This window comes from Notamacropus eugenii, chromosome 7 (genome assembly GCF_028372415.1).
Source record: "Notamacropus eugenii isolate mMacEug1 chromosome 7, mMacEug1.pri_v2, whole genome shotgun sequence".
In the NCBI taxonomy this organism is placed as follows: domain Eukaryota; kingdom Metazoa; phylum Chordata; class Mammalia; order Diprotodontia; family Macropodidae; genus Notamacropus; species Notamacropus eugenii.
Genome location: NC_092878.1, coordinates 93,608,924 through 93,629,135, shown reverse-complemented (window position 1 = coordinate 93,629,135; position 20,212 = coordinate 93,608,924). Strand labels below are relative to the sequence as shown.

General features: G+C 37.4%; 1 long non-coding RNA gene across 1 annotated transcript in view; it reads left to right on the top strand.

Moving 5' to 3' along the window:
- Positions 1-20,212, top strand: part of LOC140514841 (uncharacterized) — a 139,076-nt gene that overhangs the window by 117,155 nt on the left and 1,709 nt on the right. The window contains exon 3 of the long non-coding RNA XR_011970744.1: positions 18,929-19,062. This is a non-coding gene — a long non-coding RNA (uncharacterized lncRNA). The remainder of the gene's footprint in view (positions 1-18,928; positions 19,063-20,212) is intronic.

Below are 20,212 nucleotides of genomic sequence, written 5' to 3'. Positions count from 1 at the left end.
TGGTTGGCAAATCCATCTGATCCAGGGAAATTTTTCTTAGAAAACTTACTATTGACTTATTTAATTTCTTTTTCCAATATACAACTATGTATGTATTCTATTTTCTCTTCTATATATTTTTATAAATATTCATCCATTTCTCTTAGATTGTCCATTTTACTGAGTAATTAGGCAAAACAAATCTTAATTTTTGTTTTAATTTCATCTTCATTGGTGGTATTTTCATTCTTTTCATTTTTGATACTGGTAATTTGGTTTTTTTTTTTTAAATCAAATTACCCAGTAATGGTTCATCTATTTCATTGTCTTTTTCATAAACCCAGCTCTTGGTTTTACTTGTTAGTTCAGTTTTTTAACTTTGAATTTTATTAATCTCTCTTTTGATTTTCACAATTTTTATTTTGGTTTTTAATTGGGGATTTAAAATATATTCTTTTTCTTAAAGTATTTTTTTTAATTGAATGCCCAACCTCTTCTTTCCACATCTCTTTTATATGAGATAATTTTCCCTTTCTTCTCCCTTCCCCCTTCTTCAAGAACATCCATCTTTCTCACCTCTTCATTTTTTTCATCATCCAAACATAATCAATTTTGTCCTATACCTTGTTTTTTTGTAGAATCCTCTGAAATGCTCCAATAATAATAAACTTCTCAGAAGATATATGTATCATCTTCCCATATAAAAAAGTAAAATGTCTTATCTTCTTGAGATCCTTATTATTTCGCCTTCATGTTTACATTTTTATGTTTCTCTTGAGCAGTGTATTTGAAAGTCAGATTTTTCTATTCAACTCTAGTCTTTTCCTCAGGAATGCTTAAAAGTCCTCTATTTTATTGAATATCCACTTTTCCCCTTGAAGGATTATAGTAACTTTTGCTTGGATAAGTTATTCTTGGTTATAGTTCCAACTTGTTTGCTTTCCAGAATATCATATTACAAGTCCTCCATTCCTTTCATTTGGTAGCTTGTATGATCCTGACTGTGACTCTGTGGTATTTGAATAGTTTCTTTCTGTCTGCTTGTATCAGTAAGCATCCCAACATACACAGGGGGGCCTGTTACCACAGGTTCTTAGATCTGCATTAATAAAAGGAAGGCAATTTTTGAGGGGTTAACAGTCACTTTAATCAAGCATATGTATCATTCCTTTAACCAAGTACATATATCATTCACCTAATTCAGAGGAGTCAGCACCCTGAACTTCAAAGAAAATACAGAGAAATCAAAAGATCGACAGACATGACTTCCTCTACCTGAATTTGACAGGTGGACCCCAAGTGTCTGACCATGGTTACCAGAGAGGTAGGCACTGACTTCTAGGTTTTCAAAGCTGGGGCCTTCTTTAGCAGCTTCCCAGAGTCCTCATCTGGCACTCAAACCTTCTTGCAAAAACTAAGCCCCAAAGTAAAGCCTCACCTTCAGAGTATTTATACCTTTTTTAGAGTCAGAGGTTATCATAACTCTTTAGAATCAGTGCCTCATTAATAAAAGCTATAGGTATTCCCACAAATTTTCCCTAATTAAACTCCCCTTACTGGGCAGGCCCATTAATAGACGGGGAAGATCTTTAATCACATTAACAATGCAAATACATATACTGTTTCTAGTTAAAGAAACTCTTGTACTTTACTCCTAGTAAAGATTCTTGATTGATAAAGGCAAGATTCAATCAGGCGCTTGATTATACTACAACAAAAACAGCAAAAGATCCTAATTTTGCTTGCTATTACACTTCACCCTACCAGAATCCTTGGCCTTACAAATCTTCAGGCCATTGGTCCTGTAACAAATAGGCATTATAATTTGCAATCCCAAATGCTGGTGATTTATGCAGGTTACATGGGCAACTTATATCTGAATAGGTATTAACATTTCCTTAGTAAATAAAACATAGTTCACATTTGCAGAATACAAAACATAGGAATTTGTTACTAAAGTGTCCATACGGCTTCAAACAAACCCAAAGGTATAGAAATCATTCTTTGAAAGAGAGCAATCAGCTCCTCCTTCCTCAATCCCAAATGAAAATATCCAACCAAAGTCCTCTTGGGGGCATGTCCTCCCTACCCTGCACTCCTAGGGTAGGCTCTAATGAGTCAAGTCTCCGTCTTAATGCTCCAGACCCCTGTCCCAGTCCTGAGTGCAGGTGGGCAACAATGCCATCGAGTGGTATCCTGGGAGTGTACAGGGCACTTCCTCCCACCCACTCCAGGCAACTTCACCCCCTGGGTCCCAAACTCTCACAGGAAAACATTGCAAAAAGGGACACTCAGTGCCTTGCTGATCAGTTCCAATCTGAACTCCAAGCTCCTGGGTTCCTCCTCCTCTAGCAAGACTCAGCTGCTCCCCACTCCCACTTGGTTCTGCAGGCTGGCAGGCCTGCTCTCCTGTTCCTCTCACCTTACCAAGGTCAACATGCTGGCTATTCTTCACTTCTTCTGGGTGGTTCAACATGCAGGTTTCTGATGGGGTTCTAGGGCTCCATTCCAAGCTGTTGCTGCTCTGGTCCAGTTTCTGAATACCATACACCTTCAGGGCCTTCATTCCTCTGCCACAGTCAGGAGCTAAGCTAATCCACCTGGCCATTCCCACTTCCCTCGGCTCTGCAAAGCAATAGTTACCAGAACTGGGAAACAACAGACAATTTTCCCAGTCCCACAAAACCCATACTTTCCTTTTAATTTATGCAGATCTTACCAACCATGCCATAATGTAGCAGTAAGCACTCTGACATGCACAAAGGGACCTGCTATCACAGGTTCTTAGATCTACATTTATAAAAGGAAAGCAGCTTTCAAGGGGATAACAATCACTTTAATCCAGCACATGTATCAATCCTTTAACCAATCACATATATCATACATCTAATTCAGGGGAGCCAGCACCCTGAAATTCAAAGAAAATACAGAGAAATCAAAAGAGTCAATAGACATGGCTTCCTCTGCCTGAATTCAACAGACATTTCCAAGTGTCTGCCCATAATTAACAGAGAGGGAAACATGACATCTGGTTCTCAAAACTGAAATCTGGGTTCTCAAAGCCAGGAGGCTCCTTAGCAGCTTCCTAGAGTCCTCATCTGGCACTCAAATCTTCTTGCAAAAACTAAATCCCAAAGTAAAACCTTCACTCAGAATATTTATACCTTTTTTTAGAGTCAGAGGGTGTCATAACTCTTTAGAACCAGCGCCTCATTAACAAAAGGCTTGGTCCTTCCCACAAATCTTTCCTAATCAAACTCTCCTTAATGGGCAGGTCCATTAATGGGTAGGAAAGATCTTTAATCATGTTGAAATGATTAACAATACAAATACGTATACTATTTCTAATTAAAGAAACTCTTGTTTCTGTACTTTACTCCTTGTAAAGTCTCTTGATTGATAAGGGCAAGATTCAATCAGAGGCACTTGGTTATACTAAAATAAAAACAGCAAAAGATCCTATTTTGATTGCCATTATACACTGCTTGAAGTATTTTCTGTTTGACCTGCAAAATCTGGAATTTGGCTATAATAATTCTGGGAGTTTTCCTTTGGACACCTCTTTCAGGAGGTGCTTGGTGAATTCTTTCAATTTTTCTTTTACCCTCTGATTCTAGGATGTTGGGGGCAGTTTTCCGGTATAATTTCTTGAAATATGTTGCCTAGGCTCTTTGATCATAGCTTTCAGGTAATCTAATAGTTTTTAACTTATCTCTCTTCTTTCTGTTTTCCAGGTAAGTTGTTTTTCTCAGAAATATTTCATGTTTTCTTTTTCATGCTTTTGACTTTGATTATTTCTTGATGTCTCGTGAAGTAGCTAGTTTTCAGTTGCCCAATTCTAATTGTTAAGGAATTATTTTCATTAATGAATTTTTGTACTGCTTGAAAAAAAAATTAATCAATTCTGTTTTTATAGGCTGTTATTTTTTCTGTATTTTTGTGTTCCTTGTTTACTAGGCTATTAAGGGTATTTTTGTAATTTTCTTCTTTTCCCTTCATTTATTTACCTAATTTTTCCTCTATTACACTTTTTTATTTTGAAAATATTTTGTTTTAGCTCTTCTAGGAATTATTGTTGGGCTTCTGTCTGATTCATCTTTTTTGTTTGAGGCTTTTGCTTGTAGTTATTTTGACTTCATTGTCTTCTGAGTTTGTGTCTTCATCTTGCCTGTCACCATAGCAATTCTTTTTCATCAGGTTCTTTTTCTGTTAGTGGTGGTATTATTTGCTCATTTTTTTCACCTTATTTCTTGATTTTGAACTCTGTGTTAATGTTGGGCTCTATTTCTTGTGTGGCATGGTGGGAGGGCACGGTTTCAAACTTCAGACTTTTTCACACTGCTGTTTTTAGAGCTAATTCTGAAGTTTGGGAAGTTTTTGGTGCTACTCAGGTGGTGTAATCTAGGGAGAGGTGTTGTGATTGCTCTCTTGGTCTGCAGTCTATTTCTTATCCAGAAAGGGGCCCTGATCTCTGGGATTGTAACTGGTACTGTTCCTCAGGGCGCCTCCTCCCTTGGGATAAGAAACTATACTGTTACTCAGGATCCTTCATCCCTTGATCTTAGAAGTGATACCACCCATCAGGGCTTCCATTCCCTCTTAACTAAAAATGCTTCTCCTCACTCTTCAAACTGTGACCCAGAACTGGCTATAGTCAATGGAGTCGCAAAACAGTTGTCTCTCTGGGCTCCTATTCCTTCTTGATTGAAAGTGCTTCTCTCTCCCCTTTAATTGTGACCTAGGAGTGGGGATATAGGCAATGAAGTTGCCACACAACTTTTGGTTTTGCATACAGAGCTAACACAGGGGTACTAAGTAATTTTTTTTTGACCAGTTGCAAGATCACTTTAGTATCTTTGGTTTGAGACCTCCCAAAACTGTTGTTGCTTTTGTCACTACCACCTAGATCTACCACTGTTGTTCATCCACATGGGCTATGGGGCAACCACCCTCACTTCTCCTCCATCACAGATCTCTCTTTCTGACCTCCTATGCTGTCTTGGTCTGGAAGAAAGTCTCAGTCTGACCTTTTGTTGGCTCTGCCACTCGAGAATTCTATTTGAGTCATTATTTTAAAATTGTTTAGAGGAGATCATTTTGAGAGCTCAGTTGAGTGTTTTCTTTACTCTCTCATTATTGCTGTGCTCTTAAAAGTTAGCAATAATCTATTGATTTAAAAAAAGTCTTGTTTTGCTTATTAGAAAAATTAGAACTTATGCATATAGCATCTTCCCCACCTAGATATAAATTCCTTATGGGCCTAGACAAGGCTCTAATTTTCATCATTTCCCATTAAAATCATACAATAACCAGTAAGTGAATAAACATTTATTAAATATCAATTATGTGCCAAGCATTGTGCCAAGCATTAGAGAAACAAAGTCTCTGCTTTCAAAGAGCTCACAGTCTAACAAAGGAGATAACATCCAAACAACTGTGTGCAAAGAAACTAAGTACAACTATCTACATAGAACAATCTGTAAATAGCACAATCATAGTGCTATCTAAGAATTGGAATTCTTAGGAATTACCTAATATTCTTAGACTCTATAAATACTTGATAGTTGACTAGCAACAAAATTCATTTTTTGATCTATTGTTTTATAGATATTAATCTTTTCTTGTCTCCATGAAAATCCTTCTCCAATGTTTAGCCATGGAGGTTAATGTAAAAGCAAGCACCCCAACATACACAGGAGGGCCTGCTCTACAGGTTTTTACATCTGCTTTTCTAAAAGGAAAGAAACTTTTGAGGGGTCAGCAATCATTTTAATCAAGCACATGTATCATTCACTTAGTTCAGGGGAAAAAGTCAGCACCCTGAACTTCAGAGAAAACGCAGAGAAACAAAGAGCAACTAACAGACAGGGCTTCCAATTGCTGACCATAAGCAATACATACATCACAGATCAAAAGACAGATAACTGTCTGACCATACAAGCATAGTTACCAGAGAGAGAAGCACCAAAATCTGGGTTTTCAAAGCCAATGTGCTTCTTGGTGGCTGCCCAGAGTCTCATCTGGTCAAACACTTTCAATGAGTGAATCCCTGAGTACAACCTCACCTCAGAGTATTTATTCATTTTTCAGAGCCAGAAGGCATCACAATCCTTGAGAACCAGTGCATTACAAATTTTAAAAAGTGGTAGGCCTCCCCTAATCAAATTTTCCTTAATGCACAGGCCCATTAATGGGTAGAGAACATCTTTAACTTTCTGATTAGCATCACAGTTAACAAGGACTATTCCAGAGGAATGGGAACTCTGGTAGATTCTGTCAAGCTGGAGATTGATTCTGATATCCAAGGACTAGTCTAGCCAACGACAGAGATTCCAATAATGGGCAGGTTTTGTTCTCTAGACTCTAAATTCTTTGTCATGGTAACCTATGACACAGATAAAAATACATAATAACCCATCAGGTCTATAATGGCATCCTTTTCATTCTGCAGAGACAGAGAAGAAGTAGTCACAAAGGAGTCAGAGGGTACTTAGAATGACATAATGCTTACACAGTATAGGAACATTAGTTTAATTATGGGTACTCTAAATGGGAACTATTTGTCTTTATTAGCTGCTATACTGCTTGAGAAACTCAGCCATGCTTATATTGATATCAATTTAAATAAAATCAAATGACATAAAGAAACCCCAATTAAATGAAATCAATCAACCAATTAATCAGAAAACATTTATTATGAATCTACTATATTCCAGGCCCTGGATACTAGGAATATAAAGACATAAAGAAATAGTCCTATCCTCTTTGAGTAAACTCTTTCAGGTGAGATAACATAAAGATAAATAAGTGTATATAAAAAAAAATACAGGGTAGCTTTTTTAGGTGCAGGGTTTTAATAACTAGGGGAATCAGGATATACTTCTTGTAGAAGATGTCACTGGAATACAGTTTTAAAGGAAACAAAGGATCCTAATTATGGGAACTTTAATGGCTGGAACCATTTTTGGCTTTCTATTTAATTCCAGGATTAGTACAATGCCTTACCCACATAGTAAGTGCTTAATAAATGTTTATTGACTCACTGATTAACTCTAAGAGACAGAGATGAAGGAGTGCATTTCAAGCATGGGAGACAGCTAATACAAAGACACAGAGGCAGAAGATGAAGTGATGTAAGTAAGAAATCAAAGGAAGGGTATTTTGGCTAGAACAAAACATGTGGGCAGGGGAACAATATATATTTTAAAAAGTAAGTTGATGACAAATTGTGAAAAACTTCAACATCTTAAGAGTTTTATTTTGATCCTTGAGGCAATAAAGAGACATTGGAGTTTATTGGAAAATGAATGATACCTTCGAACGGATACTTCAGGAACACCACTTTGGCAGCTGTTTTAGGGAGAGATTGGAGACGGGGGAGCCTTGAGTCAGAACAATTGGAAGGCTATTGAAGCAGTCTAGGTAAGAGGAGATAAGGATCTGAAGTAGGAAAGTGACTTTATGAGTAGAGATTAAAGGGTAGATGCAAGAGATGCTGTAGAGGTAGAAATGACAAAATATGGCAATTGACTGGATATATGAAGTAAAAGAGAGTGAGCAGTTGAAGATAAAACTGAGAGTGTTAACCTTGACAAATAGAAGGATATGGTACCCTGGACAGAAGTAAAGAATTGTAAGGGGAAAAGAATTTGATTTGGGACATACTGATGTTGGGATAGAATAACCCATTTAAAATTTTTGCCAGGCAGTTGGAGATATACCTCTAAAGCTCTAGATCTGAGAGTCATCTGTATAGAGATATTTAAATTCATGGAAATTGATGATGCCATTACCAGAGAATGTAGAGAAATAATAGCACTTAAGATATAGTCTTGGAGATACACCTACAGTTAGTAGGAAGGATGGTCTAGCAAAGGAGACTGAGGAGTTAGGACAGACAAGTTGGATGAGAACCAAGAGAACATAATAAAAAAAAATCTAAGGAGAAGAAAGTATACAGTAAGATACTGCTAACAAAACTCTGCTACCACTGCAAACAGGCCAAGAAGATGAAGACTGAGAAAAGTTCATCGTATTTGGCAATTAAGATATTTTATTTAAAAGGACAGCTGAAAAGTTCTCTTTTGATAGGCAGATACAGTTGATAGTGGGACTACTTTAATTACTCACCCAAAGGCAACAAGAAACTTTGTGGGACAATTAATCATTGTGCCTTGAATTGTTCCTGGTGGGTGTAAGTAAGAATGACCACCATGAAGATAGCTGTAGATCATGTTCCCACATCTGAACCAGAAGATGAAATTTAAAAAAATCAGTGAAAATGTTGACAGTGCACCCCTAAATGAGTCATCACAAACCTTGATATTCAGTATTATCAATATGCAGTTGGGCATGGGGAGAAACGAGTTAGAAAATATGGTTAAAGGTGAAGAAATAAAAGATAATGAAGGTTTATAAAGTACTCTAAACTTAATGATTATATATCACTAATACTTTTGTAAGAGAAGAATCATATGGAATTAGATGTGGCATTCACTGAAAAATATCAGCAAAATGAAAGCTGATTATATAAATGACATAGGAACTGGTATTAATTGGGCAGCTCATGGACCATTTCAGAATCATCTGACTGCATGCAATCATCTGACCAGATTGCATACTAGTTCAAACTAACATCAAAATCAACATCAGATTTTTTTTAAGCACAGAGATACCTGTGTTTAATCAAAAGAGATCCAATCTGATACTTAAAAACAGAGTTGTTGGGGGGGCGGAGCCAAGATGGCGGAGTGAAAGCAACGACTCACCTAAGCTCCTGGAAAAAATCCTCTGGATATATCTGGGGGGAGAGTCTGACCAGACTTTGGAGGTGTAGAATCCAGTGGGAGACGGACTTTGACAGATTCGGAGCCCAGGCTGGACTGGAAGGTCCACGGGAGGGATCTGTTCCGCGGGGGTAAGACCCCGGCGCACAGCGCAGCGCGGTCGGCGCGGCAGGGCGGAGGTGACCCGAGGGGCCCGAGAGTGGCGGGCGAGACCAGCGGAGCAGGAGATAAGCCAGGCCGAGCCAACGATATCAGCGCAACAGCCTTTGAAATCTTCAGCCTAAAGACGGGACTTCAGTGGGTCACTACTTGAACATCCAGGAGCTGGGATGCCGGAGTGATCAGTAAGCGCTGTCCCCTCCCCCCCCGATGACCGTGAGGGAACCATAAAATTCTTCCCCAGATTGATCCTGGATCAGTGGGAGCAGCAGAAGGGGGCGGGTGGTCTCATAACACCAGAGGCTGGAGAGGTGGCAAAGGGGGATTCTTCCTACCGTGGTGGAGGCTATCTGGAGGGACAGACGACCCAGGGCAGAGAAAAATTCGCACTGAGACCCAAGCAAGCCGCAGCCCGGGAGACGAGCCCCAGGAGGGGCGGGAACACGCATTAGCCTCTAGGCGTGCCCCAGCCCTCCAGGGGAAAAGGGAAGACAATAGGGAAGCTGGGATCACCATCCCCCAGACCTTGCCTTTGCCTCAGGCCAGCTGAGGAGATATCCTGAGACCAGACCACACCTCCCACACACCTATCAAGCTAAACCCAGGGTTGATCTGGGAAACAACAACAACAAAAAAAAGCCTGCTTTTAGCCTAGACAAACATCAACTCAACTTAAAAGATCTGTATCTTCTGACTGAAAGAACCAAAAGCTACAACACTCAGCCAACATCATGAATCGGAAAAAGCAGACGAAAAGTGAAAAAACCATAGAATCTTTCTATGGGGATAAGGACCAAAACACAAACACCAAAGAGGTCAGAGCTGAGACTGTACTTCCATCTGAAACCTCAGATGGGACTATGAATTTCTCGCAAGCACAACTAGATTACCTGGAACGTCTGAAGAAGGATATAAAAGAAAAACTGGCCAATGATTTTAAAACCATAAAAAAAGAATTCATTGATGAGAACATCAATCTGAAAAAGAAAATTGAAGAAATGGAAAAGGAAGTTCAAAAATTAACTGGAGAGAATAATTCCCTAAAAGGAAGAGTTAATCAAACGGAAAAGGAAACTCAAAACCTAATAGGGAAAATTGATCAGATGGAAAAGGAAACCCAAAACCTAACTGGGAAAATTGGTCGAATGGAAAAAGAAGTACAAAAATTAAATGGAGAAAATAGCTCCTTAAAGGGAAAAATTGGCCAGATGGAAAAGGAGATGCGAAAGCTAACTGAAGAAAACAATACGATCAAGATTAGAATTGGGCAAGTAGAAACTAATGACTCAATGAGGCAACAAGAATCAGTCAAACAAAATCTAAAGAATGAAAAGATAGAAGAAAATCTAAAATATTTAATTGGAAAAACAACTGACCTGGAAAATAGATCCAGGAGAGAAAATCTAAGAATTATTGGCCTGCCAGAAACCCATGATGAAGAAAAGAGTCTGGACAATATCTTCCAGGAAATCATCAAGGAAAACTGCCCAGAAGTACTAGACTCAGAGGGCAAAATAGTCATCGAAAGAATCCACCGTTCCCCACCGGAAAGGGATCCCAAACTCAAAACCCCAAGAAATATAGTTGCCAAATTCCAGAGCTATCAAGTGAAGGAGAAAATACTACAAGCAGCCAGAAAGAAACAATTTAAATATCAAGGTCACACAGTCAGGATCACACAGGACCTTGCAGCTTCTACATTAAAAGATCGAAAGAATTGGAACCCAATATTCCGTAAGGCAAAGGAGTTGGGACTCCAACCGAGGATCAACTACCCAGCAAAGTTCAGCATAACATTTCAGGCAAGGAGAAAGTCATTCAACGAAATAAGGGATTTCCAGAGCTTCCTGACCAAAACACCAGAACTCAATAGACAATTTGATCTTCAAATGCAGGTCTCCAGAGAATCATAAAAAGGTAAACAGAGGGGAAAAAACAAAAACAAAAACTTGCAACTCAATTAGGGCAATCTGTTTACCTCCCTGTAAGGGAAGATGATACCTGTTAATCTTGAGAACTGTGCAGCTATTATGATAAAAGGGATATATGTAGAGGGAAAGGGCATAAAGTAAATGATGTCATGGCAAAAATATGATTTAAGTATGAGAAGGGAATGTAATAGGAGGTGTGGAAAGGGGGAAGCAGAAAATGGCAAATTATATCACAGGTAGAAGTACAAAACCATAGTAGAGGGAAGGAGGGGAGGGAGATGAGCATTGTTTGAGAGGTACTCTCATCTGATTTGTTCAAAGGAGGGAACAATAACCTTAAGCAGATAATCCTAACTAGCTCTATAGGTAGTAGGAGGGGAAGGGGGAAGAAAGGGGAGGGTGGCTAAAAGGGAGGAAAGAAGCAATAAGAGTAAAGGGGACTAAAAGGGAGGGGGACTAAAAGAAGGAGGGGAAGGCTGCAGGAGGAGGGGGAGAAAAGTGAATACTTTTGAGGAGGGGAAGGGAGACGGGAGAGTTAAAAGCACAAATGGTGGGAAAGAGGGTGGAGGGAAATACACAGATTGTAATCATAACTGTGAATGTGAATGGGATGAACTCTCCCATAAAACGGAGATGGATAGCAGAATGGATTAAAAGCCATAATCCAACAATATGCTGCTTACAAGAAACACATTTGAAACGGGGGGATACACATAGGATAAAGGTCAAAGGATGGAGCAGAATATATTGTGCTTCAGCTCATGTAAGAAAGGCAGGAGTAGCAATCCTAATCTCAGACAAAGCAAAAGCAGAAATAGATCTAATCAAAAGGGATAAGGATGGAAACTATATCCTACTAAAAGGCACCATAGACAATGAAGCAATATCATTACTAAACATGTATGCTCCAAGTGGTATAGCATCCAGATTCTTAGAGGAGAGGTTGGAGGAGTTGAAGGAAGAAATTGATAGCAAAACTATACTAGTGGGGGACCTCAACCTCCCCCTCTCTGAACTCGATAAATCCAACCTTAAAATAAACAAGAAAGAGGTTAAGGAGGTAAATAAAACTCTGGATAAGGTAGATATGATAGATCTTTGGAGAAAATTAAATGGGAATAGAAAGGAATATACCTTTTTCTCAGCGGTACATGGAACATTTACAAAAATTGACCATGTACTAGGACATAAATATCTCACAATCCAGTGCAGAAAGGTAGAGATAATCAATGCATCCTTTTCAGATCATAATGCATTAAAAATTACATGTAATAAAAGGCCATGGAAAGAGAAACCAAAAATCAATTGGAAACTAAATAATCTAATTCTAAAGAAGGATTGGGTTAAAGAAGAAATCATAGAAACAATCAACAACTTCATTCAAGAGAATGACAATAGTGAGACAACGTACCAAAACTTATGGGACACTGCAAAAGCAGTTATTAGGGGAAGTTTTATATCTCTGAATGCTTACATCAATAAAATAGAGAAAGAGGAGATCAATGACTTAGGCTTGCAGTTGAAAAAGCTAGAAAAAGAACAAAATGAAAATCCCCAAGTAAATACCAAATTAGAAATACTGAAAACCAAAGGAGAGATTAATAAAATTGAAATAAAGAAAACTATTGAATTAATAAATAAAACCAATAGTTGGTTTTATGAAAAAACTAATAAAATTGATAAACCTTTGGTTAATCTGATCAAAAAAAAGAAAGAAGAAAACCAAATTACTAACATTAAAAATGAAAGGGGTGAACTCACCTCCAATGAGGAGGAAATTAAAACAATAATTAGAAACTACTTTGCCCAACTTTATGCCCACAAATTCGACAATCTAAACGAGATGGATGAATATTTTAAAAAATACAAATTGCCCAGATTAACAGAAGAGGAAGTTGAATACTTAAACAACCCCATCTCAGAAAATGAAATTGAACAAGCCATCAATGAACTCCCTAGGAAAAAATCTCCAGGGCCAGATGGATTCACAAGTGAATTCTATCAAACATTTAAAGAACAGTTAATTCCAATACTACATACACTATTCTTGAAAATTGGGGAAGAAGGAGTCCTCCCAAATTCTTTCTATGATACAAATATGGTTTTGATACCCAAACCAGGAAGAGACAAAACAGAGAAAGAAAATTATAGACCAATTTCCCTAATGAATATAGATGCAAAAATTTTAAATAAGATTTTAGCAAAACGAATACAGCATCTTATCACGAGATTAATACATTACGATCAGGTAGGATTCATACCAGGACTACAGGGCTGGTTCAATATTAGGATAACTATTAGCATTATCGACCACATCAACAACAAAGCTAACAAAAACCACATGATTATCTCAATAGATGCAGAAAAAGCTTTTGACAAAATACAACATCCATTCCTACTAAAAACATTGGAGAATGTAGGAATAAAGGGAACTTTCCATAAAATAATAAGCAGTATCTATCTAAAACCTTCAGCAAGCATTATATGCAATGGGGATAAGCTAGATGCATTCCCAATAAGATCAGGGGTGAAACAAGGTTGTCCATTATCACCACTATTATTCAATATGGTACTAGAAATGTTAGCTGTAGCAATTAGACAAGATAAAGATATTCAAGGAATTAGAATAGCCAAAGAAGAAACTAAGTTATCACTCTTTGCAGATGATATGATGATTTACCTAGAGAATCCCAGAGATTCAAGTAAAAAATTACTTGAATTAATAAACAACTTTGGCAAAGTTGCAGGGTACAAAATAAACCCACACAAATCCTCTGCATTCCTATATATTAGCAACAAAGTTCAACAGCAAGAGATAGAAAGAGAAATCCCATTTAAAGTTAGGGTAGACAGTATAAAATACTTAGGAGTCTACCTGCCAAAACAAACCCAGGGACTATATGAACACAATTACAAGACACTTTTTGCACAAATAAACTCAGATTTAAGTAAGTGGAAAAACATTAGTTGCTCATGGGTAAGCCGTGCTAATATAATAAAAATGACAATTCTACCCAAATTAATATACTTATTTAGTGCCATACCAATTAAACTATCAGACAATTACTTTCTAGAGCTGGATAAAATAATATCAAAATTCATTTGGAAAAACAAAAGGTCCAGAATATCAAAGGGACTAATGAAAAGAAATGCTTGGGAAGGTGGCCTAGCACTACCAGACCTTAAACTGTACTATAAAGCAGCAATTATCAAAACCACTTGGTATTGGCTAAGAAACAGAGAGGTAGACAAGTGGAATAGACTTGGCACTCAAGATGCAGTAGGCAAGGAATATAGCAACCTTCTGTTTGATAAACCCAAGGACCCCAGCTTCTGGGATAAGAACCCATTGTTTGACAAAAATTGCTGGGAAAACTGGATAACAGTGTGGCGGAAATTAGGCATAGACCCATACCTGACACCGTACACAAGAATAAAGTCCAAATGGGTACATGATTTAGGTATAAAGATTGATACCATGAACAAACTGGAGAAGCAAGGAATAGTGTATTTATCAGATCTATGGAGAAGGGAAGAATTCTTTACTAAAGGAGAGATAGAATGCATTATGAAATGCAAAATGGATAACTTTGAGTACATTAAACTGAGAAGTTTTTGCACAACCAAACCCAATGCAACCAAAATCCGGAGGGATGTAGTAAATTGGGAAAAAATTTTTACAGCTAAGCTCGGGGATAAAGGCCTCATTTCTAGAATATATAGAGAACTGACCCAAATGTATAATCATACAAGTCATTCCCCAATTGATAAATGGTCAAAGGATATGAACAGGCAATTTTCAGAGGAAGAAATTAAAGCTATCTATAATCATATGAAAAAATGCTCTAAATCACTATTGGTTAGAGAGATGCAAATCAAAACAACTCTGAGGTACCACATCACACCTATAAGATTGGCAAACATGACAGAACAAGAAAATGATAAATGCTGGAGAGGATGTGGGAGAGTTGGAACACTAATTCTTTGTTGGTGGAGCTGTGAGCGCATCCAACCATTCTGGAGAGCAATTTGGAACTATGCCCAAAGGGCTACAAAAATGTGCATACCCTTTGACCCAGCAATATCGCTACTAGGACTATATCCCCAAGAGATCATAAAAATGGGAAAGGGTCCCACATGTACAAAAATATTTATAGCAGCACTCTATGTAGTTGCCAAAAACTGGAAGTCAAGGGGATGTCCATCAATTGGGGAATGGCTGAATAAATTATGGTATATGAATGTAATGGAGTACTATTGTGCCATAAGAAATGATGAACAAGAAGACTTCAGAGAGGCCTGGAAGGACTTATATGACCTGATGCTGAGTGAAAGGAGCAGAACCAGGAGAACTTTATGCACAGCAACAACCACAGTGTGTGAGAGTTTTTTCTGGTAGACTTAGATTTTTGTAATAACACAAGAACTTCTGAAAAAAAAAAAAAATCCCAATGGTGGACCTCAAGGCAAAATGCCTTCCACACTCAGAGAGAGAAATATGGAAGTCACTCACATAATGTAGCAGATCATGTTTGTGTATGTGTATCTGTTTGTGTATCATGTTCTGATTTGTTATACGGATTCTTTCATTTATCTTAGTCTGACTACATAGCATGACTATAGTGAAAATATACTCAATAGGAAAGTATATGTAGAATCTATACAGAATTGTATGCAGTCGTGGGGAGGAAGGGAGGTAGTGGGGGGTGGGTGGGGAGGGATAAAATCGCAATTGTATGGCAGTGATTGTTAAACATTAAAAAAATAAAAAAATTAATAAATAAATAAATAAATAAATTAAAAAAAAAAAAACAGAGTTGTTGACTCTGAAAAATGGGTAATAGATTCTTCTCTGAAAATTCAAAACTGAAGGAGAGCCAAATAGGGGTAAGGAGGCTACATTATATTAATCCAAATCCAGAGAAAGAACTGATAAATAGAAATATGTATAGAATGGTTATACACACACATTCGCACAAATATATGTATATGTATACATATGTAAATATGCATACATATGTAAATTTGTGTCTAGTCTAATGTAGCCATCTCTAGTGTGGAGGGGAGGAGGGAAGAAAAAAGGAAAAAAAATACATGATAACTTTATTTTACATTTAAAATGAATGGCAAGTTGTACACAATAGATTGAAGTTTCGTGTACAATTATCTTTTTCTGTTCTAATATATTATGGAAATATTTGTTTTGTTTCTTAAGTTCAGAATAAAATAAAAATAAAGAGAAATGGCATGAAATGACTAGAATATGAGGTAGACAGGTCATGTAACAAGAAGAGGGGATATCAGATGGATAACCTAAATATTCACAATATAGTAAAAGACTGAAAAGAAAGTCTCCAAGTGAGTGGGTTCTCCCAGGAGAAAGTATAGAAAGACACATAGAAAATGGTTCAGTGAGGGAGGATCGTGGTTTGAAGTGATAAGATGGTAAGGAGTGCCCATATCAGTATGATTATATATACTGAAGGATCAGTGCAGGTGATCCTCAAGGCAGGTAAGGTGATATAGTAAACAGAGAGCTAAGACTGTAAAGTAAAGAAGACCTGAATTCAAATCCAGCCTCAGACACATACTAACTATGTGACACTTGGCAAATCACTTAACCTATCTTCTGCAATTATCTCACTTGTAAAGTAGAGATGATAATAGAACCCACATCTCAGGACTGTTATAAGCATCAAATAAGAATCTTTGTAAATCACTTTGCAAACCTTAAAGTATCATATAAATTCTAGCTATTATTATTATTAGCAATTATAAATGTAGCTCTTTCATCTATAATCATGTCTCAAATATAAGCCCATATTGCAGTCTTGAGGAGAGCTTAGAGCACTTGGACTTAGAACCAGGAAGACCTGGGATCAAATCCTATCCCTCACTTGCTGCTTCCATGACCACATGCAAGTCATTTGACCTCTTTGGGTCTCAGCTTTCTTACCTGTAAAATGGAGATGACACCAGTAGTTCTTACTTCACAGGATCATCATAAGGCTCAAACATGATGATGTACATCAAACACTTTCCAAACTTTAAAATGCAAGATATTTGTCAATCATTATTTGTTCTCAATAACAACCACAAGCTATTCATCCAACTTTTTTAAATTAATGATTTGAGGAAATGAGTTTTGAGCCAAAATATATTTACCTATGCAATCTTATATAATGTGCTTTAAAATCCAAGGTTCCTTTGAAAAATTTGGAGCCAAGAATTTTTAATTGATCAGATTTTCCCTGGTCTATTGTTCGCATTTGTCTGTAGTTTTCTAAAATTAGATTCCCCTAACCCTTAACTAAGGCCTCCTTGCTCAATGTTTCAAGATAAAGTTATTATTGTTGCCACCATACCCACAGCTAACTCTCAGACTCAAACAAAAATATTATTCTCCAATTTCTGATAACATCATAAACAACACTGCTCTACCAAAAAATGCCTGATGAAATGCCGAGGCATTTGAAGTCCCTGCTAAACAAAACCAACCGCTTTAATTCAGCTAATTTGAAACATGTGAAACTAAGGAATGTTTTGCCAAATGGCAGTGAACAGGCTGGATTGGAAAATGCATGTTCTTTTCAAGCTTCCACAAGGATGCGACAGGCCTTGGGGAGGGAAAAAAAAATGGAGAACCACATTTAGGGTATCTTAGCAGAGTGCTTTCAAAGTTCCAGGTTTTTCTAAAGACTATGAGTAACTTTGTGTGCACATCTTCCAAATGAATGAGTTGTAGGGTCAAGAAAGGGAAAGGAACTATAGCTGCTGGTCTAGGGAATAACAAGGAATCCTTTCTCTTCACATCTAGAGGTGGCTTTGACCTGCAAGGTTTAAAATCAGGAGGTCCTGAGTTAGAATTCTTCCTCAGACTGTTACTAGCTGTGTGATCCTGGGCAAATCATTGCACCTCTTCTAGACTCAGTTTCCTTATGTGTAAAATGAGAATACTAATACACCTACCTCACAGGGTTGTGAAGTTCAAATGAGATTAACCTGTAAATCTTCCATAGGCACGCTTTGCAAACCTTATAGTGCTGTATAAATGCTAGGTTTAATTTGTCTCTGAAGCTTTTTCATCTATACAAAGACTTTCACAGTATAAGGAAACAATCTTGTCACATTTACAAAAGGCTGTTTTAGACAATGCGAGACATCATACCTCTATAGCTGGACGGTACCACAGAGGCCATCTAATCCTCTTTCCTTATTTTACCAATGAAGAAACTGAGGGTTACTTGCTCGAGGTCAAAAGGTAATAAATATCAGAAGCCAAATTTGAACCGAAATCATCTGACTAATGAGTCAGTACTCTTTCCACTAAACATTTTGCCTCCCAAGAAGAGGGTAGAAAGTGGTGAGGGCAAACAGTCTTTTCTCAATCCCACACATGCATATTATGACCTTCATTTTCCATTGTTTTCATTTCTCTCATCAAACTGATTCTCTCTGCCATTGTTGCTGAAGTATTTGCTTTGAGGTCACCTTACTTTAATTGTTTCTCTTGGTTTCTGTACAGCATATGAATTCTTGGCCCCTGAAATGAAAATGACAAGTGGGTCTTGGTTGTTTTCACTGCCTTGACTTAAAATATTTGTGTATCCCATTATTCGTCAGTCACATTTTCACGCTTCCTGTGGTGTTAAGTCAGGGTAATATTACACAGAATTCCCTGTTGTATCTATGTCACATCTTTTCTCTGTCTAAATCTGCAAGTTGCTTTTGCATGAGACCCACTAACAAATTCCACCCATCACATATGATTGATCCTGTTCATGTCTCACTCGAGGTAGCCTGGAGTAGAGGCAAAAGTACTGAATTTGAGGTGAAACAACCCTTGGCCAAGTCACCTAATCTCTCTGAGTCTCTATTTTTTTAATCTGTAGAATGAGAAACTCCCCAAATTCTAGGATTAGTCATGTAATTAAATTCAATTGAATATTCACTGAGCACTTACTATATGCAAGACTTTGTGCTGGGCACAGTGAATTCAAAGATCTAAATGTTTTCATTCAAGGAGTTTACATTTTAAAAGGAAGATAACTATATGCTCTCATATGTACATAGGGCAAGGGGGTGCCCAAAAGGAGAACACAAACAATTGGTTGGATCAGAGAAGAGAAAGAACTTGAGCTGAGCATTAAAGGAAGACCAGGGGTTGCATCCCAGATCTGGGACATGGTTGATACAAATACGCAGAGGTAGGAGATGGAGGCTTAACTTTGGGAAAGAAATAAGAATCCAATTTGCCTAAAACATAGTTTTGGTGAAGGGGTATAGAACTGTTATGTGAAAAATATCTCTTCTCTGAGTTTATGAGGCAGTTATGTGCTGCCAAAAATTATTTACCAAAATGCAGAAATGATAGAGGTAAAAACCTGGGTTTTATTATGATGTTCAAAGATAGGTTCAGACCTCAGAGAAAACAGAAAACCTAAACAACCATTAAGATTCTAAGAAGTTCTTTTATAGAAAAAATTGTGTCCCAGTAGCAGAGAAACAATTCTTTTACATATTGCAATGTTGTGCATTCTTTTAGATCATAAAAGTTAAAGAGAAGCTAGACCCATAATCCCATGCTTCCTTCAATGTCATAAAAGTTAAACAAATTTAAACAGCTGTAATCTCATGCATAAACAAACCTAGTTATACTGACACTACAAGTAAACCAAGTCAGGTTACAAATAAGATTATATTTAGATGGTCGGCAAATAGATTGATTATGAGGAAAAGGTTTACATTATTGCCAAGGAGTTAGGGACAGTTGAAATCTTCCTTTGGCTTTTTATATAAGGGGTATTTAAGATTTTAAGTAAATTTTCACATTCTATGGGACCAGTTTTGATCAGCTGATGTTAATACTAATAGAAAGTAGTCTTTCAGCTAGCCAAAAGTTGTAGCAGGAATAAAAAGTAATTAAAAAATTAAAAATTCCCATTGTAGTTTGAAATAGTACTAGAAAGAGAAATGGGAAGCAGATTATAGTGAAGTTGATGGGGAGTTCAGGCCAAGGAGTTCATATTTTCTCTGGTCAGCAAAGGAGAACCACTGAAGTTTTCTAAGTAGAATATTGCTAGATCTGTGTCTTAGAAAATTATTTTAGGAATTCTATTGAGCATGAGAGGAGAGAAACTAGAAGCAAAGAAAGCCATCTAGCAAGCTCCTACAGTAGTCTTGCTGAGAAATGAAGGGGATATGAGTTCATACAGTTCATGCAGTGTAGACAGATATGAGATGAACTTGGCAACTGACTGAATGTAGAGATGAGGGAAAGGAAAAACCACAGATGATGTCAAGCTTACAAATCTTGATGACCAGGAAGATAGTTGGTGACCTCAACATGAAAATGGA